Source organism: Chlamydotis macqueenii, chromosome 1, assembly GCF_036417535.1.
Source record: "Chlamydotis macqueenii isolate bChlMac1 chromosome 1, bChlMac1.mat, whole genome shotgun sequence".
In the NCBI taxonomy this organism is placed as follows: Eukaryota; Metazoa; Chordata; class Aves; order Otidiformes; family Otididae; genus Chlamydotis; species Chlamydotis macqueenii.
In genome coordinates, this window is record NC_141556.1 from 106,817,375 (window position 1) to 106,840,568 (window position 23,194).

General features: G+C 37.9%; 1 long non-coding RNA gene across 1 annotated transcript; it reads right to left on the reverse strand.

The window, feature by feature from the left end:
* Nucleotides 1-276: 276 nt before the first annotated feature.
* Nucleotides 277-4,934, reverse strand: LOC147602242 (uncharacterized). The gene is made up of 4 exons (XR_015257501.1): nucleotides 4,788-4,934; nucleotides 4,111-4,194; nucleotides 945-1,047; nucleotides 277-404 (listed from the first exon to the last, which is right to left on the reverse strand). It is a non-coding gene; the product is annotated as an uncharacterized LOC147602242 (long non-coding RNA).
* Nucleotides 4,935-23,194: the final 18,260 nt, after the last annotated feature.

A 23,194-nucleotide genomic window follows, 5' to 3' on the forward strand; every position in this document is an offset into this window, starting at 1 on the left:
CTGTTTTCTTTTGTTTCAGTCCCTAATGACCTTCAGATTTTCTTTAGACCTCTTTATTTCCAATGTCTTACAATCATTTGATTTACCCTCTTCAGGAGAAATCATTACATTCTGCATGGCCTCATCCTTTGTGGTAGCTAAGACATTTCTGACAATCAAAGTGTCAGGAGAAAAATCAGTATGTTTTATGCCCTTGGCTATTTATCACTCTATGTAATGAACAAGCTTTTAAAATAAATAAATATATATAAAACACATATATATGTATACATGTACTTAGTGATCATGGAGGGTACTGAGTCTCTTGAACTTTGGCTTTACTTTCTGTTTCTTGGAGCTTCAGGAATGAGGAGAACTTTCACATAGATGTTAGCGCTTGTAGTTCTTCTAATCTCTTTAATCATCTCTTGAGACGTTTTATAATCACTAAGGGTGGGATATTGCCTTGGCATGTTTCTTTTGCAGGAGCATGTGCAATCTATCTTTTGCAATCTCCAGCGTTGCAGAGCATATGAAATTTTTTAAATTTAATGTCTTTTCTTGTAGTATTTTGGATACTGACTTGCTTGGTTTCTGAGCACTTTCTATCAACTGTTCCTGGTTGATTCAGTCAGAACGACTTCCTTCTTTGTCAGGCTGAACTTTCCCCTGTTTATTGAGTACTTTGGACAAAATTGCAGTTTTGTCCCCAGATTCAGTCTAGTTTCTCATTCCTCTTTACTTTTTCCCAGTTGTTAAATGGTTTTTCAGGTATTCACACATTCATGTGCTTTTAAACAGAGCGTAACATGGTGGAATCCACCCCCCAAACCAACTCACTTTGCTTTATTTTTTTTTACTTAATTTTTATACATAGTCTTTTTCACATTAAGTAGAAAACTTTTAAGGAGATTCAAGTACTTCAGGAAAGTCATAACTGTTACCAGAAATAATATCACTCAAACCTGAGATAACAGCCAGTGCAACTTGAGCAAAATCCTGTTAGCAGAGAGACTGTACAGACTTTTATGGTTTGAAAATATTTTCAGGAAGATAAAGAATAAGACACTGGGGGGATAAAACATAACAAATTGTTAGAAAAGGGTTTTTTTTGTTGCCAGTTGTTCAGGAATCTTTGGAGTGGGCAATGTCAATCATTACATAGTTGAGAGAAGCTGATGAGTGATTGTCATCATATTGCACACAATTTTTTTCAGGAAAATGTCACCGTAGAGATTGAGTCTTTCCTGCCCTGCAACAAAGCATGAGCCACTCAATCTTCCAAAGTATTGTAGCATCATTTTGCAAACTTTATAATTATTTTGTATTATAAAGGAAAAAAAGAGTCTTAAAATGACTTCTATATGTAAGTACGAATTTTAATATTATAGTTTACAGATAACTGAGTGCTTTCTTCATGTGTGACATACACTCACTGTTGCTACCAGTGACTTCCAAAATAAATCAGCCAGTAATTTCCAAATGTTGTGATAATCTAGGTATTGTTATGCAGCTCATCAAATTGAATCGTGCAGTTGTAATAGCTGAGTTTTAGTCTGCTGTAACTGCAGCAATATTTCTTACTCAGTCTGTATATGTCAATATGTACAAGAGATAGTTTCTTCCTGGATGTAGAGTGAAGCAGATAAATAAATACATGCAAAACAGCAGCTCAGGAGGAAAAGCTCTGCTTAAATCAAAGGTATAAAGGAAGGATTTTGCACAAATAGTTGTTTTTATTGAGGGTATTCTTTTTCCTTGAATGGCCTATTAATTCTGAAGGCCATTTTGGGCTAGAATTCTCCATTTGCGTCTTTTCATCATCTTCTTTGTCTGATGGCTATTTTAAATAGGGCTTTTAAAAATAGGATGGATAGCAAAAGAATGTGTTTACTTTATCCATTGTTATGCCTCAGTTCCGCTATACTTACCATCACTGAGGCATGCATTAGATTTCAAGTGTCCTATTCATTCCAGTGGAGCTAATTGCAGAGCAAAATAGGCAAAATGTGAATGAGGATTCAAAGAATCCAGTTTGAAGCAAATAAAAACATTTTGTTTTGATGACTTGCCCTTTAGTGCATAATGGCTAGTTGTGAGTCCTATGAGGGGGGGTCACTATGCACTTGGATAAGAAGGATGACCACTGTATACCAGAAAAGATGTGATTTGGCAAAAAATCTGAGGTGATCAGAGAGGATGAGATCTTATGGTACTGGAGCTGAGATACATTCATGTGCTAAATACAGTCTAAAGAATATTTGTGTTCAGTAACTGGAAATATTCACCTATTAGTAAGTGGAAATATTTGAAATAGTGTTTATTTTGCTTTTCATGAAGGTATATATGGAAAAACCTGGTAAATTTGAAGTTTCCTTCTAGAAATTCTTCAGGAGATTATTTTTGTGTCAAATAAGTTTTTAGGCAGAGGCAAAATATTGTAATAAAACTTCTGGTACACTTAGCAGAAGAAATAATTTTTTTCACATATCTTTCAGGTTTAAAATAGAAACAGCAAACTTCAAAGCTAAATATAAGCTGTGTTTAAGTAGCTGAATCTCAGTTAGACCATGAGACAAAAAGTATTAGGCCTGTTGGAAGTAGAGGGGATGTTACTGCTGTGAGGAGATGATAAGCTAGAGGAAAAGAAAATGATAGTTCATACCCTCCAGAACTTGAAGAGATTAGTAGGAGCGTAGGTGAGCATGAGACTGAGAAAGTTTTAAAAATAAAAACTACATGGGCTATGAAATTTTTGGTATTGGGTAGATATACAAACTCTAGTTCCCAAGCTTGTGTCAGGAAATGTTTCGCACATTTCTCTTGAGATCAGGGCTGAGAGATCACTGATAGAGGAAATCTTTTGTGGGAAACACTCTCATGTGAGTCACTGGGGCTTTCTGTCCTTTAAACATCACCCAGAGGTTCATTTTAGTGTGGTACCATCTTGGTGAAGACTTTCTGTGCATTGGGAAATGCAACTGTCAGACCTTGGGATCCTGATGGCTCTGCTTTAGGGATATTTATTATGATGATTTTAAAGGTGGGTCAGTGAGTGTGCCAAAATTTATGATCTAGAATTATTCAGCACACGTCAGATTGCAGCATCCTCCTCGTATATATAGACATGGCCTAGACCCATGAAAAGCTTGCAGTCTAAATAGCTGAATTAGACAGAAGACTGCACTAGTATCACTCAGTTTTCTTCTTCCCTCTTGAGTAAAATATAGCCTGTGCAATGTAAGGCCAGGCACAGAAATAAAAGCTGGCTCTGAACGAGGCAGCAGGACAGCATGGCACACTTTCTGTGTTCTGCAGATGCAGAATGTCCACTTCATAAGGCAGTAGCTACTCAAGGGTGGCATTACATGATGTGACTATGCTGCACCCAGAACCTCAGCTAAACTGTCTTTAGTCACAGGTTGTCCCTGAACGGTGCTCCCTGCTCTTAATCTACAGTCATTGCACTCACTTTGCACCTCCTGCAAGGTAGGACTGATGTCCACTTTGTGTTGGTTGGACTGATGTCCACTTTTCAATTAAATCCTTGAGCAAAGCGCTCTTCTGACAAGAAATAATCAGCCCAAGAGAAAGTCACATCCGCATCTGATATAAAATGGATTATCTCCATCTGGTTTGGACTCTCCCCTGGTATTTTGTGTCTGACTTCTGTTATCTGTGTCTAATTTAGAGGATAAACACCCTTGGGCAGTGTTTGCACAGTACCACATGCCATGACAGCAGTCAATAAATTAGGAGGATGTGATCACACAGGATTGTTCCCAGCTTTGCATTCCTGATCCCACTATCCACAGATCCCAAGTGGTGCAGAGGAGCTATGTTTTCCAGGAGGGATATTGTCCTACACTTGAACAGATTTCTCTTTGATCTAGTGTTTTCCTGCTAAGGGGTGTTAAAACATAATTTAATGAGGGGAGTTTTTGCTAGTTATTCACTCCCTCAATAATTCAAATCTATTCCAGACGTTAGGACACCTAGGACAGTTGTAGACAGTCAAACAATTAAAAAAACCCCTAAGCAACTCCCTCACCCGACCTCAAATCCAAGTGAATTCAAAATAACTTTTTCTCTCCCTCCTGATCTCTTTTTTTCCCTCCACTTACCACTCACCTTTGCTTTCATTACACTCTCTTTCCTGTGCTTCCAAAGTTTCTCACGCAGTTTTTCCTTTTCTTGGGAGACAGAGAAGTATAGCTGCAAATATCCATAATAATCTCCTTCAATATTTGAAAATACTTAGGCAGGACTGTAACACAAAAGAAACCCTTAATAGGGTTGCTTATAATTTTATATGCTCCTAATAGTAGCTTATTCAAACTATCTCAGAGAAGCCTGATTTTTACATTTTCTGCATTTTTATTATTCTCCCACATACACTAATGAAATACAAATATTGTTGGTTTGAAAGACAGCATTTACATTTAAAGGGCAGAATGCACAAGGTCAGTGGTGACTCTGTCGCATTATTTTAACATTTTTTTCCAACTCACTCCTTGGGTTTTATGGTATCCTGTGTTGTTTTGGTATTTTTTCCCATTTCCCTTACAAGCATAAAATAAGTACAATAAGAAAAGCTGATTTTCCTTACCACTCTTCCCCCCTAAATAACAAATAAAAATCTGGCTGTGTGGATATGATAAACTTTCACAAATTATTAGGCATGATGTCTAACTGGCTACACTATTATCTGAAATGTATAATTCCCTTAAATCACAAGTTAAAGTCTTAGCATTTCTGAAATACGCATGGTTTTCAGAGACAGTCAGATTGAATGCCTTTCTACTTACTCTGCAATTCCCATTAATGTTAACGGGCATATTTCTTTTTGCTTCCGTTGGAGTCGACTTGATACACGTGGTATCCTTTGATAACCCCTTGAAAAGACACCCTTCTGCTTTACACGCACTTTAGAGCTTTAGTGATCTCACAGTGTTTCTTTGTGTCTCCGTGGCCAAAATGTTGTCTCATACATCTTGTAAATAATACAAGATAGCTTTTTTACTCCATAAGTGACCTCTGCAGCATGTGCTAACCGTCTATTTGAATATGCCTTGCCCACAGGGTGTTTTGCTGGAGCCAGGGGAAAGCCCTAGGAAGCAAAGGAGAACTGCCATTTCCTCGCTTTTCCCTAGCTCAGAAACAACTGCATCTATTCAGCTAGCAGGCAAGATAAAACCTGGGAGAGGGAGAGGTGAAAGGAGGAGGAGCCTGCATTGTTATCTGCTTTCCAGTTCATCAGTCCAACGAGGTACAAGAGCAAATCATTTCTCCTGGGGAGCCTCTGAGCAAACCCTATTGCGATGGAGATTTTTTTTCTGTCCTCTGCTTCAAAGGTGACTGTAAACACACCACGATGAACTGTAATGTGTCTGTGTGTGTATTTGTTCCTACTTCTATTTCTAGATACTGTAGTTAAATGTTTGAGTCCTTAGCTCCCATCACATGCTAAGCAGTTTCTTGGGGTAAATCTTTTATAAAAAGTATGAAAACAGAGCTTTGGATTCCTTTGTATAGCTGTGGTTTAGATCCATAGGAAGTGTTAAACAACTGTTGGAATAAAGCCTTATGTGCAGCGCTGTCTGATCTAAAGGTATTAAAAGGCGTGGGCTGCAAGGCTTTAAAGGCCCAGCACGCTCGTGCACATCACACGCTTCAGCATGGCTTACCTCTGCTGATGTTAGGACTTCTGCCATCTGTAAACAGCTTGAGGAGGATGATTTTAGCAGTGGGACATGGGGTGGGCTCGGCTGCTCTCCCTCTGGTTTTGGCTCCTTCATTCCTGTGCCCCCTCAGCAGTGCTTGGAGGGCAGCCCTGCGCCCTCCGCTTTGGCTGTCGGGCAGCAGCTTTGCATGGCAGTGCGAGATACCAGAGAGCCAGGGTAAGGGAAAACCAGCCTCCCTGAAGGCCTGTGGGCATGTCCCTGCCATGGGACCTGGGTGGGAGAGGGTGCTTGCCCGCCTTCTACCCTCTTGAGCCTCCTCCTGCTCCCACCCAATCCTTGGCCGACAGTGACAAAACTCCATCTTTGGGATCTGCTGAGTGACTGTGGGGTACTCTGCTCTGTAACATGGAGCTGGTGACTGTTTTACAACTGATAGCAATGGAATAGATTGCTTTCACAAATTACATAAACCAGGGAAGTGATCAATGTAATTCAGATCCAGGGTCTAATGGAGGAGACTAGAAAGGGTGATATCTGCTGTGTGTCCCTTTGCATGTGTGTCACACAAGGGACACTGAACACATGCACATGGCTTTGGATTCCTGTCATTCTTGAGCTTTGTTTGATTTCAGTAGGAGGTGTGAAAATCTAAAGTAACTGCACATCTGCATGTGTAACGTCAGAAAGCAGAGGAGTGAGCTCCCCTTCATTTCTTCAAATATAGATTATATTCTGTTCCTTCTTACTACAACTGGTCAGATTATTTGCATCTATCTTTTTTTTTTCTGGTTTCTATGTTTCTGGTAGTGTCTCTGAAAGAACTGAAGCAGCTGCATACTGAGGCTACTAGCTCACAGTGTCACTCAAATCTTGCTCTCTCTCTAACCTGTACAAAGCTAGTGTGACTATTATTACATTTAGGACAAATAAAGTTGTTAAAAATGTGCTCATCATTTCTGATACTTACAACAATCCCAGTAATAACTATGTTTTAATAGTTGTCAAATTCTGGTTGTTGAGAGTTTTTTGGTAGGTGCTTGCATGCTTAGGCACTACATTACAATGAATATTAATTTTAGTTGCATTGCACTTCCCCATCAGTGACAAAGAGAGAGTAACTAAAACAATATTTTATTTCCTACTTTAATGCTGAGTACATAGCATTAATTATATTATTAATCCAACTAGAAACTCTTGTACAGAGCTATTTCAAGCCATTAGTCGCCCCATTGTAATTGATGGATTACTGCATTACCATTTAATCTAGTATTGTTTTCAAGGCATTACATTCAGTTTCATTCAAGTTAATTGTGTAGCCAAATAAGGAGAGAACTTGCTTCATGGGTGTGAGTGATGCAAGCATAGATTCTTCCTGATTTCAGATGTATAATGGGATGTGATCCATACAGCAATTCTGTACAAGGCCCTCCAGTTAGCATTACCTTGCAATTTATGGCAGCAAGAAGTGAGAGAATGGACCAGAAGATTGCATGGCATTTGGATTCAGCATTGTGATGGTCTTCTCTGCAAATGGAAATTAACATCAATTATTCAAATCTAGTTATGCTTTCAACCCTCTTAATTGCAAAGTGTTTTCCACTCAGTGATCAAGCCCAATTCCCTAAACATAATAGCAATTATAACTGTGCATTCAGAGGAAAATATACTCTCTTTGGCCCAATTTTCAGCTCTGATATGACCTTTTTATGCTACTTTTTTACACAAAGGGGTTGTTAAGCTGGAGCAACTGTTCCTTTTTCATAGAACATATCCTAAGGCTGTTGAAAAACACGAACTATAATCTTCTTCAGTGCTCCAACATAAAAACAGGGAAAACATAATGGGTGGGTTTCAGCTGCCCAGACGCGAATCTGTAGACCTTTTTACATAGAAGCCCTTAGGTACCTGGGACACCATCGCAAGGGTAGTGAATGCAGCGTAGGGCTGGGGAAGATCTGCAGCAGCTGGAGGCAAGGCTGGAGGCAACACTGTAGGGTATCTAAAACAGCACAGTGGTTAGTTGCCTGAATTACCCTGGTTTTGCCTGGAAACTGGGATAGCTCTTCTGGGCTATGCAAGGCTAAATGTAAATTATATTATTCTTGAAGCTGAAAATTGCTTCATGCACTGGATTGCGTAAAGGCATAACAAAACTTCTTTCTCCTTAGTGCTTCTAGCTTTTCTGTGGCAGAAGTGATGATTCTGTTGCATTCTTTGAGTATTTAGTCCAGAAGGATTTTAGGATTTGAAAATACTGCACCCTTTATTGCAAATAAACAATAATGCATACCATGTATCTTGAACTACAGTAAGATCTTTACTTAATATGAAGTTCCAGTCCTCCTCCACGATAAGAACTTGGTCCAAAAGTGCCATGCCTCCTTCCCAGCCACCTTCTCTCATTATGTTTCTGTAACATGAAAGACCAGGGAGCAGCCGGTCATATGTTTGACATAGTGAATGTGTCTTGTCTGATACTCAGGGATACTCAGGGATACTGGAATTGATACTCAGGGACAATTCCAGAGCTTTCATTGCTTTGTCTTTAGTAAACAGTTGCATGAGACATCAAAAAACAATGACATGTCCACTGACAGAGAAGAAAACATTACCTTTTTTGAACCAAGCTATTAGTTGAATTTGATGTCCTGTGGACTGAAAAGACAGAAACAGTTGGTGGAGTCAGGTAATTCCTCGCTGTGTTCTCCTTTGAGAGAACAAAAAGAAAAAAGAAAGGAGAAGAAAAGAAAAAGAAAAAAAAAAGGAGACAAAATCTCAGTCTTCTGAACTCTTTAGGAATCAAATCTAGGGTTCATTATCACTGGTTATAGATCACTATTCCCTGCCAGTAGCTAATCTAAAGCTCTCCTTCTCCAGGTTTTACCACTTGTGCTTTTGAGAAAGAGATTATTTTCTTGCTGCCTTTTCCATTTCCTGATGTGATGTTTTGGATTCATCCTAAAACAAACAAACAAACTCATTCAGTCATAACTCTTTGGTTAGATTTCAGCCAGCACTGGCTGGCTTGCATTCGGGCAGTGATTCCTGCTTCAGCTTTCTCTGGCAGAGAAATTTGGTTTATGTATTTGTTCTGAACAAAGATGGATTGCTTTTTCAACCATTTTCAAATAAATTATAACTTCTTAGAAAAACAGTACAGAAGTATAAGTAGACATTGAGAGGGATGAGCTTCAAACTGAAAAGGTGGGATCTTCACACCCTGAGTTGGGTGTGTTTAGATAGGAGATTTTGTTGGCTACAGAGGTTTATCTTTCTAAAACAGAAAAACTGCTTCATAAATGTATCAGAAGTTGGAACAAGGATCAGTCTTATCTCCAATAACAAACTAGATGTTGGCAAAGTTGCCATGGTTGATGTCACTTTTTCCTTTTTTTCAAAGTTAGTCCTTCACTTCCAGAGGATTAGCCCAAGATCTATGCAACACCTCCTGCAATGTGAGCTTCATTTTGAGGGATTAGGGAGAATTTCACTTGTGCCCAGAGGATTTATGTTTTGCTTCTCTACAGAGCCATGATTTTTGAGATTTGAAAGAACTGGAAATGCTGCTTGACAGAGGGAAGCTTGAATCCCATGCTAACACTTGTACTTAGTCCACCCCTTTTATGACGGGCTGCTATTCATGTACACTGAAAGCTTTGTTTTGTATTACTCTTCAGATGCATATGGTAGGTTATTCTGTTTATTATAATTGGAGTCTAGATGTAATGATAAACATGCTGAGATTATAATTTAGCTCTTCTTATACCTTATCACGGGGTGTATATATGTGTGTATTGCTGGTGGAGCATATTACTGGTTTCTGGACACTGATTCACAAGAAATGACATGTATTAACTACAGTAATCAGACTGTTGTCCTGAAACACATTCAGTACAGCACGATCTGCATGTTCTAATAGATGCCTTTTCATTCATTATTACTTTAGAACGAATCATTCAAGAAAAGAAGGAAAAGAAGGAAAAAATTGCAACACAGTGAAATTACTCTAGTGGTGCTAACACAGGGAAATATTTGCCATGGGCATTGGTTCGAGTAGCTGTCATATATTTATGTCGTGATATAATGGTATACTGTAGGCTATTCTTGTATGCGTTCTCATTCCGAGCTCGTTTGTCACTTGTCTGTGTAAATTCAACATCTGCCTCATCTGGGGGAGTTTATATATCTCCTTGCAGTTGACTGTAAACAAATTGTAAGTGCTGCTTGGCAGGTGACAGATAGATCCAGTTGGTTAGGTAAGGCTGTTGCAGTGTCAGTGCAACATGAAAAATTCACATATTTGAGAAATTCCAGGTTGCCACTTTCTAGTGTAAAACTTGGGATATGACAGCAGATGTCAGATTTTAAAAGGAGAAGGATGAGATTTGGGGAGGTGGGGGGGAATTTAACTAGTTCGTTTAATTCCTAGGAAAGAAAAGTCCAGACGCTTAGCTGGCTTGCTGCTGTAACTGGTTGCTTTATGCACACTGTGTCAAATGAGCCTGTATGTGGGGACCATGTTGCTACACTCTTAAGGCAGAGTTTGGTTCCTGATTTTCAGCATATGACAGCCTCTGAGCCTTACATGGCAGTCAAGCAAAGGCCTCCATCATGTACAACTGGATTGAGGTGCTTGGATTCTCCCCAGCTTCAGGGTGGCTGTGCACACACTCTGCCGTAGCGCTTACTGCAGCCCCGGGGCCCCAGCATATCTCTGCCTTGGATGATGGAAAACTTTAATAACACATACAAAATTAATTTGGACCTTCTCCTAACACAAGTCTTTGAAGTCTGTTGGAAGCACTGAGGATTTTTGGCATGCCAGCTCTTTATTTCTGTATATTCAGCTACTATACCTATTGATTTCAGTTGATGTGAGTCACTGTTGTTTCCATAAACAACTATTTTAATATGTAAAAGACATTTTTCTTTGTTACTTCTTGGTGAGCAGCCTCTCACCTCTCATTTGTGGAGAAAGGTACTACACAAAAAGAATAAATTGGTAGTGTAGCTCTTTGTGCCTTGCTAAGATAAGTTGTTAGCCATGTGACTCCGGTGCTGGGCACTGAGAAAGCAGCTGAGAGCTGGGAGGTTTGGGGCGTTTTGTTTATTTGTTTTCTTGGTTTGCTTTTATTAGATACTTATTTTAATTCTTTTTTTTTTCCTCTGCTCACTTACAGGCAAGACCTTGTGGTTCTGTATGTAATTGTACTAGCCTTTGTTCAGGCGAAGCCACGTTGTAGTCTATAAGAGCATAAGAAAGATTCCTGGGGTCATCAAGGGCAGCCACAGTCTGCCTGGTGTTGTCTAGTGACGTTCATAGATTTGCTGAATTCCCTTTTCAGTTAGGGTCCTTGTGCTGGCTATTACTTCTGCTAGAAATTTGCTTAAAAATTTCACTCCCCTGAAAATCTTCTAATTTTCCATACAAGCTTCTTCCTAGTAATGTTTTCCTCTTGTTTGTTCTTGTGCCAAAGAATACACTGTCTTTTAGTGTAAATAGCTTTTCTTTTGAATGTTTATTTCTCTCTTCCCATAACACACACACGCACATTTGCAAGATATATATTTTAACTTACATAACAGTAATTTTTTCTCTAAACATAAGTCCTTTCAGTCCTTATATTAACCTTCCTTCTTTCTCTGCCTGTTTGAAGATGTCTTCCTTGACTATCCATGATTAGAACTACATCAAGTATCCCTATAGTGTTCTGTACAAATTGTCATCAAGATCTTATACAATAAAGTTCATATTGCATCTCCCTATGGAAGTATTCGGTTTGCATTGTCGTACAATCATACTAGCTTTTTAAAAATAAAAAAAATGCACCAATGGTTCATGTTCATCCTCCTTATACATTTCATTAATTCATCTAGTTTATACAGCTGTTATACCCATATTTTCTTCTCAGTCATTTAGAACTGCTGATCGTGTATAGTAGATTATGAAACAAGGTGGATAGAATAATAGAAAAATATGTAATTCAGCATATCATAGTATATAGAATTGGAGGCTCTAGCACCTGGCCCCAGCAATTTTTTTTTCCCCAAAGACAAAGCATATAGAAAAGGTCTCTTCCAGCTGCTTTTTGAAAATACTAATTGTAACTCAGGTTAACCATTTTGAACACTACTGCAGAGTTGACATGAACCAACCCAATTTTTACTTCATTAGTTGAAAAAAAGAGTTAATAGCTACATTGTACATTGAAATAATGATGCAGGTCAAAACAAAGGGCATTTTTATCAGTCATCACTCTGCATCAGCATTTTAGTGCAAATATTCAGGAATATTTGTGTTATAGGATGAAAGGATACTAGAGATTCACTTATTGTAAATAATGTTATTGTATTGGAATCCATCTATTCTTACTAATAACATCTCTTCAGTTCAACAATATATGCAATTATAATTTTTATAAGACTAACTTACATCTTGAATTTACTTTCCGTTTTAACCTTTACCAAATAATTTCCAGAAACTTAAAAGTGTACAGTTCATTGGCTCAATAGTCACACCAATTTCTGTATTAATTTTGTCCCCTTTGCTTATATTAAATCTGTTAAAATAGGTTTTCATTATGATTTTGAATTGTTGTAAATACAGTCTGAATAGATCCATTATAACTTTCCATATTTGCATATTATTCTAGCAATGCATTCTTAGCATGAAAAAAATACATAGCCAAAAAAATGGTAAAGTTCACAATCCCTTTTTTTCATTCTCTGTCTACAAGTTTGAAACCTCTGCCAATCATAATTTTTTAATGTACTGACCATTTCTTTTGATGAGAAAGTGCATATCTGTGTGCATATATCTAGTTAAATAAGGGTAGCTACCCAAAGGACTACCTAGGGATATATTATTTATTATGAGTTACTGGTGATCTTATAGCTTGTGAGTGACAGAGCAAAACAGAATGACAAGGTGGTATGAAAGCTCATCAATATCTTGAAGCAATAAATAATGTATTTGTTGTCTGCCAATTGAATATATTTTTTATGCATTATATTTTTTTCCATGTGTTTAATAATAATTTAGGGATGAGATAGGGAATTGCATGATCTAGATTCAAGGAAATATTTTTAAAATCTCATTTGATTCTGTGGCACACCTTTGTTTTTGTTTAAATTATACATAGAGATAATAGAGATGAGCAACTATTCTCAATGAATAATTTATTTGAATTTAACCTCCTTTTCAACTATTGGAATATTCAAACAGTAGGCCACAACTTATTCTGATTCGTATGTTATTAAAATTTTATTTGACAGATGTCTTTTTGAGTTTTTATTTTATGCCTTGACAGCGATTATTTGGAACTATGCACTCCAATTCTGCTGAAATACATGGGATGCTTTTTATCTCATCCTTGATTAGTTGCGATTGGCCTCATGAATCCCATGATACTCTGTGGCCTGGCTGCATGAAAACACAAGCAATTCTTACGTGAGTCTTTTATCTACAGAAGTAAAGGTCACTTTCTACCAATTCTTATGCATGCAACTTTGAAGTTGCTTTCAAGGACTATATTGGTCAACTGTGAAAAGCTACTGCAGATATAGAATGAAATAACTTCCTCTAAAATGTCTCACATTTTTCCCTTGAAGGCTTCATCCCTGTTGAGGCTTCATGTTTTACGTCATTTTTCCTACTCCATATGGCATGATCTGCCTTTTCCCGATGTTCACCTGCCCTGTCCTGAGACCACGTTCTTCCAGCAGCTGCTTCTTTCACTTTGGAGTGAAGGGGAAACTAAATGTTATAGGTGAGTCACAAACCAATTTTAGGTTTGTGAGTAAGTACTCCATCTACTCTTATTCCTCTCGTGTTTCTACAAAGACAGACCACTAAACTAATTTACTGGAGTGAAAGTATAGTCCACATATCTCTGTCGGACAGAAATTTATAGGTCTAGATGTACTCCACCTAATTCCAGACAAGTAACGGAGGATCATATGTGAGGCTCAAGAGGTGAGTCTCACTCTGAATGTGTTTATTTCATGATAGCCACCAGTTTTGTCTCCTTTTTCAATCAGCACAGAGAAGTACAGGAACCACACAAGGACAATTTTTATCACAAATACTCTGGATTGCTCTCTGGATCAATTTGCTCACTCTCATTGCTGATCACAATGAGACACCAGGAGGCCAAAGACAGATTTTATTTAACTGAAATGTAGAGGATACCAATGAAATAGGCATTTCGAGAGAATGATCAACTTTATCCTAAATCAGTACAGTGCTAAGGTGGCTAGCTCAAGGGGAAATTTCTACATTGCAGACATCTGCATTTAGGTTAAATGATTCTTGGCTTATGTTAGATGCCTAAATACAGTGAGGTAATCTACATCAAAGACTTTTTTAATGCAGTGGAGTATGTGAGTATGTATAGTAACAATACAGACTCAGTTCTGCCTGGAGAAGCAAAATCCCTGTTGTTTTGCTGGGAGCAGCTCTGCTCCTCACCTCACTTCTGCTTATTAAGGTTTTCATCATGTGTTGCAGGTTAGATTTATTCCTGATCTGAAGTCCAGGCAAAATTTCTGATTTGATTTTTATTCAAAACCTCAGAATAAGGCTTTGAATGCCCCCATACTGACTCCCTGGTCAGGGGTGTATCCTCTTGATACGTGATGGTTCCCGGGCTGTCTTGGCAAGGCAAGGGTATTAGTTCACAATTAAAGTGAAGTAATACAAACGATCTCATAACAATGAGGTTGAGCATGTGCCCCTTTTTCGCAGATTCGCGCAAATGGTTTGAGAAGATATATTTTTGGGAAAGGTGGTGACAGGCGGCCTAATAATGTAATTTTATTTTCTGACAAAGCAGCTTTTGTGGAATCTCAGAGAGAGACTTCCAGCTAACACAATTTGCCATCTCTCCCTTGGATTGCCACTGTTTTATTACAGCTCAAGAATCTGGCCTGCAACTCTTGTTCCACTCCGACTGTTGCGATTCCTGTGTGCCCCATATATCCCTATTTTATTAAACCAAACTCAGGAGGAGGGGTAGATTTCCTTTGTGCCACTTCAGAAATACAAAACAAATTAATTGGCCAGAGCAGGCAGGTTTACAGCTGCTTTATGTTAAGAAAAAGGCACAGAGGAGCCAGAAGGTAGTACTGAAACATGGTCTGTACCTGATAGGGGCAAGACATATAAAGGAATGTATGAGTCGTAAATACATTTAGATTTGACGTAAGTCTTTTCATGGCCCTTTCCTAAAATTGGATTATATTTCAATACTCTTATTCCCTGGAAGAAAAAAAAAATTCTTTGGGGAAAAGTTCTATTCTGAACAGATATTAGGGCTGTGCTCTCTGCTGTGTGATGCAGACGGTTTTCCCTCTGTAGACAAAAGAGCTGGGAAGTCAGAAAGTCTGCCGTAAAAGCCTGGTCAGTGTATTTTTGAGTTGTAGTAGCATGATAGTCAAGCCCAACAGTAGGTTGATGCAGCTGAAAGATGCTGCTTTGAAGAGCCTAAAGCACTTGCTGACACTAAGAGCTGCTACCAGAAGCCTTGCTGTCTTTAAGGACCTTTTCCTTGGAGGAAGCCCTTTTAATTAGGCTTTGCTCCAGTTCTCAGGCATTACATTTTAGAATACTGAAAATAAGTGTTCTGAGAATCATACATGCATATACTAGTTTGATATTTTCTTTATTCATAGCACCTCTGAAACCCAAACAATAGAAAAAAAAATAGCAGCAAATACAACTAGTTGCATTATGGGAAGAACTTCCTAATCAGTCATAATTTATTTTTTCATGACACTTTTTATCTGATATTCCCTCACTCCGCTCCCTCCACCTAACACTCAAAAGAAAATGGGTGAAGGAGGGAGGATGGGAGGAAGTCCACAAGGAAATGAAGCTCTGCATCTTAAAAAGACTGCAGTTACTGAGGTTGCAAATCACTTTAGTACCCAAACAACAAGGAGGATGCATCTGTCATCAGCGGCAGCGGGGTTAATAAAAATATGTTCTTCTGTATCTAGCTTATTTTATAGATCTCTGTGCTTTTTCAGAATTTCTGTAATGAGCATGTTGTGCCTGTCAGGGATTGGTTTTCTCAGTGAAACCTTCACAGTCACTTTCACCCCCAAAGTCTCAAACTTCTTGTCAAAACCTATAATTACCTCCTGGAGTCAAATCTGCCATTAATAATCTCAGAAAGACTTTTGTTAAGCCTTATCACTCAGAGTGCTGAAAATGAGCAGGGACCTCCTGTATCTGTACCACCTCTCTGGACTGTGTTGTCCTGTTCTGGGAAAACTGAGAATTAACTAAAATAAGCTTTGCTGAAATAACAAGACTTTCAAACAATAATCCTGTATAATGTGAAGATAATCTAGATGTCTTTCTTCCTCTTTCTCTCTTTCCTTTTTTTTTCATCAAAGGTAGACATTCAGCTTTCATCTTTTGCTACAATAGAGCTATAACAATTAGAGGGGACATAATGTGTCAAATATTTTTCCTAGTGTCTGTATTTTCCAGAAAAGACCCAATCAAAAGGCTAAAGAGAGGAATTTTTTTCTTTTTTTTTTTCCTGTTCAGTTATAAGAAGGTAAATCTTGATCAATGTTAAATATTCCAGGGAAGGGAAAGGAACTTATTTAGGAAAAAAAAAAAAAAAAAAAGAAAATGCATCTTTAATCACAGGTGATTCTCGTTTTTCTTTTATTTTTCTTCCTTGCTCTTTTTCATCTACATTTTTCACTTTTTTTCACTTAGGAAAAGAAATCTATGGGAGAAAAAGAAAGGAAGAGTTAAAAAAGGCTGCATATCCAGCTGTCTTGTATCCGGTGCTCCTCTGCAGGCATTGCTGTGCACCTGCATGTCACCAAGAGAAGAGCTGAATTCAATGTAAAGACATCAAATTGGTTTTGTTGGGTCGTTATGAAGAAACTTGGGTTCAAAGAAGCAAGTGAACACATTTCTGGATCCACTCTGTTCGTACTGGTCTGGTCTGGCATCCTTATAGTGGAGGGCAGCTATGAGTCTCAGTTGTGCCCTGTGTAGCTGGACACTGGGCTCAGGAGAATATGCTTTGGGCAACAGTTAGTTTCTTAAGGGCCACAGTATCAAATCTTTCCCTAGGTTTTCTGTACTCCACTTTAAGCCATTACAGAGGAATGCAATGGTAATACACACATTCATTCTGCCCTGCACAGGTTTTCCCAAGTAGTGGGTTCCCAATGCTGAAATTCCCCAAGTGTATTTCTGAACATGTGGGAATTTTAAAGCTTTAAAAGCTCAAGTGCTGCCATAAATTAGGAACATCTACATCCTAAAACAAATGATCTGATAGTTCCTTGAAATTCAGAACTTCTCTGAAGCTTTGTTTCCAAATCCATCACTATCACTGAATTCTAAGAAGAAACTAGTTAGAAAAAAAAGATATAAAAAAGGGGATACATGCAGCAAAAGAAGAAAATAAGGGAATTATGACATAAACCAAGGTGGACACTATGGAAGTTCTACTAGAAGAGAGCTAAATCATTTGCATTTGGATAAAAATTTTAGTAAAAAGTGTAAGGCTAATTGGAAAATTATTATTCGGCACAGGCCAAATGTTAGCAAAGAAAATGAGAAGGTTGATTAGTGTGTTAAGAGAAACTAGAAGGACAAACCTACTGCAGTTTGTTATGATTCCTGAAATTAATATCACACGGGAAATATGGAAATGGAAATATTTTAGAAATCCATGTGTAGAATTTTATCTGGAAAAATGAAAGGGAGTACAAAATAATTTTCTCTTATTTGCTGCTGCTAGAAATAAAAAGAAAAGAAAAAAAAGCTTTCATTTAGGGAAGAATCACAGATATGCTCAGAGATCAGAGGATACATAATTCCAATCATTTTTATCAACCTCTGAAATTTGTCTCATTCTGTGCTGAATCTTGCACAAGGACCCTTAATTTTGCACAGATTTTTCATCCTACGTATTCAGGCAACTTCCCTGCAATTCCAACTCTCTTTGCACTCTTCCACAGCCTGAGACAGCTCTCCGTTACTGCCTTACTTCAGTGACTGGGATATTTTTCTTATCACAATGTTTCTCTCTCTATACCCCAAACACCTCACTAGTGCTTTGCTACTACCCTGCTGAGAGCTGCACCCTGATTTTTCAATGACTCTAGGATCTAAAATGTAATCAAAGTATTTCTGATCTCTGTTTCTCTATCTGTCTGATCTACCAAAACTCATTTTCCACTTGAAAAGGTAAACAGATACCCATTTCTACCAACAGCATTTGTACTGACAGCAAGGGAGAATCATAAGCCTGTGACTACAAACCCTGTAACTCTACTAAGGAAATTAGGCAGGCTTTAGCATGGCTATCAAATTAAATTCTGAAGCAGTTATTCAGATTCTTTTCTGTTGTGTGTATGCATCTTGCCAATACTTTTCTGTGCATTTATATTATATTTTTATATTTTATATACTTCATTTGTAATTTTATAAGTAGGATACATTTTAAAGTAATTTTACAGATAAATATCTTATAATATGAAGAATACCGAATCTGCCAAAGGGTTAAGTAAGTTAAAGCAGTAGGTTAAGTGAACTGGTTAGGCAGAACATTGATTTGTGAAAAAAAAAAATATTATGGCTGACATAGAAATCTGTATAGAAATTCGAGTCATAAAATGGTAAGTTGATTCTAGGATGCTACAGAAAGGGTTTACATCTCTAGGGTAGTTAAAATAAAATAACACAGAATCAGCAAATGTTTTTATACATTGGAGAATCCTGTAACAAGGCAGGATATTGGATCCTGGCAGAGTTTTAATTACTCAGATGTTGATTTGGATGCCACTCAATGCAAAAATGAAGAGGATGAACACATTTTGAGAGGTATTTCAGGATTGCTTTCTTCCACAGCTTATTGAAGCACTCAGATGGTTAGAGGCTATTTTGGACCAAGTCCTAGAAAATATACCAAGTATGATTAATAGGACTGAAGCAAAGAAACACCCAGGACATTACAGTATCATTAGTTCAAAATATTCTTAGGGGCTGGTGGAAACAAAATGAACATTCTGGACTGCAGGAAAGCTGACTTTGAGAAAACATTAAATGCCCTAACAGGTTTTGGTTACTATTTTATTGTTCAATATTTTATTATGCAGAGGGAATCTAGCGGACACTCTAGAAAATGTTTTAGAAACAGTTGGTGACGCAATTAAAATCCATCCTGCTTCAGTCTAGAGGGAAAAAAGGCAACAGATGTAAGTTTGTTTAAGTGGCAATGCAAAAATAATTATAAACAGAAGGCTTTTTTAAAATACATACAAAAGGTAGTGAGGGGTGGATTGGGAAATTTCTAAAAATAAGCACAAGAAAATAATTAGCAGTACTGAATGTTGCATTGTAAAGGGTATTTCAACTAACAAAGGATTCTGCTGCTGTATTTACAGTAAATGAAAAATAAAATGGGAAAGTGATCTACTTAAAAGGGAAACTGGGGAACCAAAAAAGGCTAATAAAGTAACAGATTTTGAGAAGAGACAGGAGATGGCAAGCTGCTCAGGGCAAGGATTGCCTTTCCTAATTAAACCAATTATCAACACTTAACATTGCATTTAACACATTCAGAGCTCTGCAATACCTGGTAACAGATGCAAGGGAATAGTCTTAGCTCCATTTTACAGACGGAGGAGCAGAGGCAGAGATAAGCTGAGGCTGGTGCAGAGCAAACTGGTAGGACTGGTGAAATTAAAGGTCTTTTTGATGGATAGTTCCCTGCCTCTCTGTTCCCATTCTTACTGGACTGCCAAATTCTGATTATAGACAAGAGGAGATAAGAAAACAGCTCAGCAAAGCAGAAGAAGAGGAAGGAAATGAATTATCCAGTTTTACAAATCTTTCCACAACTGGCAGACAACTTTCACCACCACACTGAAGCCAGTCATGGCATAGGTTTCCACTTAACTGGAGTGGTTTACAGGAGATCTAGGGTTCCTGTAGGAACCAGGAACATGTGGAATAGTGAATTTGGGATATCTGAGGAGGCAAGGACCAAGTCACACTCGTTAGGGAAGAGACCACATGCATATTCACATCACACAGAACCCAACTTATGCCCAGCCTGCAAGCAGGCTTCTTTCTGTCCTTCCTTTCTTCTGTCTTTCCATCCTTCCTTCTGTGCTTCTACCAGTGGCTGTCTTGTACAGTTCAAGGGAAAAAAAAAATTTGGACCTTGGCTTGTAAAACACATGTATGACTTAAAATTATAAATGTTTCCAGCACTTCCAAAAAGACCACTCATCTGCTTGAAGTTGAGAACAAGTTGATGCTCTTAAATGACTCAGGGCCGTGGTCTTCATGATGTAGATCTGATCATAGAGGAAAATTTCTAGTATCTTGCGGACAGAGAAAGACTAGAATGCAAATAATTCGTAGCTATGAGAATTCAAGGAAGTGAAGACAGAAACAGATAAAATCTTCGGGAAATTACTTTCCAAGTTCCTTGATGAGAGTGCTAGAAACTTGCAAACATAATGTCATTAGTCTGAGATAGGTCTGTGACATCAATTATGGAGAAATATTAGCAAAACTGTGTAGGGTCATTGGTGGAACACACTGTGGTACTTAATTTCTTTAGAGACAAGTGACATAAATTTATGAGAGTCTGTTATTGCTTAAATCAATTGTAATGTTTTCCCCCAGGTTTTATTATGTGCCATTCTGTCTGCATTCAGTATAGAAAGAACTGACATAATTTTTTTTTTTTAATGTATACCATTTTGACCCATGACAGTGATTAATTTTATGGAGACGTTATCTTGGTGAAGAAGGCAAAGATATTCTTATCCTTTTTCTTTGAAGACTGAACCTGTTCCCGCCATTTCATGAGGTGATGCTTCTAGATGTATGGTTTGGGCTTGCCCCTTCCTCTATTCTGGCTGTGGCAGACAGATGAGGTGAGCTGCCCCTGCTGTGGGGCTCTGCATGGCCACAGCTCGGGTCCTTATGTCGGATACTGCTGAAACACATTGCTTCTGGCTTTGACATATTACACATTACTTTTGAGAGCTGGACTGAAGCCTTCAGGTCAATTATTTTTCATCAAAGGTAGTGTTACTTTTTTGTGTAATCATTTTGTGGTTCTCAAATTGCTTCTAGAAAATATCAAAGGGTTATTTCTGAAGGAGCACAATTCTGGACTGAGACCAACCACACGGAAGTGTCCAAAGAAATATTTCAAAATAATTCAGATTTTGTAGTCAGCTCTATGATGTATTTATCTTTTTCAGTTATTTTCTGTCCTTCTCTTCAGTAAATTTCCTAAAAGCTTGATGACATGGTTTATACTGGACTTAGGGGAGGGTATTTCTCTGTCCTTCAAGCAGCAGAATGGTACTGAGGTTTCAGGAGACTTTTGCCTTCACCAGCACTCTCACAAGGCTGTAAAGTACTGAACATACAGTTGTTCAATGTGTGTAGAGTCTTCTTGGTCAAGGACTTCTATCCATGCAATAGTAACCTTGGAGCTAAGTGACTGACTGTTGCAGGATTACTGTTTCAGTTTGAAGGCAGATTCATCTATATTCACTATAGTGTTTGGAAAATCAGACTTATAGACTATTACCAAGTTATTTATTATTCATATAAATACATAACTCTTTATTCATTCTACATTATATTGTGTTCCCTTTCTCTTAAGCTGTGGCTCTTTTGCATGCAGCATTGGGATTTGTGACTGAGGGAGAGAGATGTTTCAGGAACAGACAAACAAAATATTGAGGTAATTCTGGAAATATAGAGTGATGAGAAAGACAGTGATTTCACTTGCAAGAGTGATGCATTAGTGTTACAAATTGATTTTGCTGCTGAGGACTGCACTGAGCTGTAGCTTACCCGTGGAACTCATCATTCCACTTACTTTGCTAGTTTTATGTCCTTAGCTTTCTCCAGATGCTTGCACACATTGAATCCTCCTTTCTGTTGTATATGGCTCACTGAGGATACAAAAATTCTTTAACGATGATAAATAGCCTCCTTCCAAAGCCTTCATGACCCAGTTAGACACTGCACCTCACACTGTCAAATTACATCTAGTGTCAGTTGACTCTCTCGCTAAAAACCTTAAGTAGTTGTGTTTTAGTCATGAGTATGAATTATTGACTGACACACACACTGAACAAAAAGGATTTTTGAACCCAATCAAAAAGCAAGTACAGAATATCTCTGAGAGATATGAAAATGCTCATAATACTCAAACAGTTATGCTCCTGTGCAGTGTCTCCAGCTTGAGCCTCACCAAGTAGCATCTTCAGGTTTTGTTAGTATGGGCTACCTCTTTCTCTGTGAGACTGATGAACACTGCCCAGTCATAATACTCATCATTCTAGCACAGTTTGTTACTGATAGCACATCTGTAAACAACAAAAAAGCAAAAATTAAGGAGTGGATTGCAATAGAATCAGAAACTGTGATTATTACTGGTCCAAACAGACGAAACTGTCCTCTACCTTATTTAATTAGAACATTAAATTTACTATTTTTTTCACTAGCACCCATGAAGTTTGCAATATTTTTGTTTTCAGAAAGCTTCATAATAGTGAATATGGCCTTGATATTCCCTCTTCCCCTCAGTTTCTGAAGCTGCCATGAGTAGGCTAATGGACGACAAACAAATAATAACCACTATGGGAAATTGAAGACACAAGTGACAAAAAAGAAGCTTTATTGTTTAACGGTCCTTGAATTCCTGACTGCATGTAATGGCACCGGAAAAGATAAGCAGGCTATAGAGGCATCTCCATAGGGAAACTGAAATTGAAATGCTATTGTTTGCTACACAAGCTACTGGCTAGACTTCAGCTAGTTCACCGTGTTTGGTTTCAGTGACCTTTTCAAATAAAGAGTAGTGCCCTGCTGAAGGTACAGAGTACGACATCAAGGATAATTCAAAGTGATGGGAAGAAGATGTTCTTTATGGTATATAATAAATAACAGGACTATCCCTGGGTGGCTATATTGTGGATAGTTATATTTATGATCCAGCACAAGTCCCTGACATGTATGTTTGTGGGGTACTTTTTAGAAGGAAGCAATTTTCCAACTAAATGGAAATTACTCTTACTGGAAAAGACTGAAGGAAAAATATAAATGAAGCTTCCTTTTTAAATTCTTCATTAGCTAAAGCATCACATAGCTGAACACTGCTAAACTGGTTTTCCAAAAAGATTTTCACAGGTTTTAAGCTCGTAACCCAGCAAAGTCGTTAAACATATTGTTTAACTTGAAGCACGTGAGTTGCATTTTGAATTCAGCAGGTTTACTTGAAGTTGTATATTTACTTAAGTGCCTTGCTGGATTGAGACCAAAGCTCTGTGGGGAAGGATTTGTAACTTTCTGTTGTTGATATTACTGCAATGCAAATAGTAAGTGGTAGTAATTATTGTGCTGTTTCACATTCACTATTAAAATAATACTTTATGTAGCTTGTTGGCTCCTTTGGTTGAAGAGCATTTTTTAGATAATTTAGATAATATAGATTTACCTTGTTTCTTCAAGG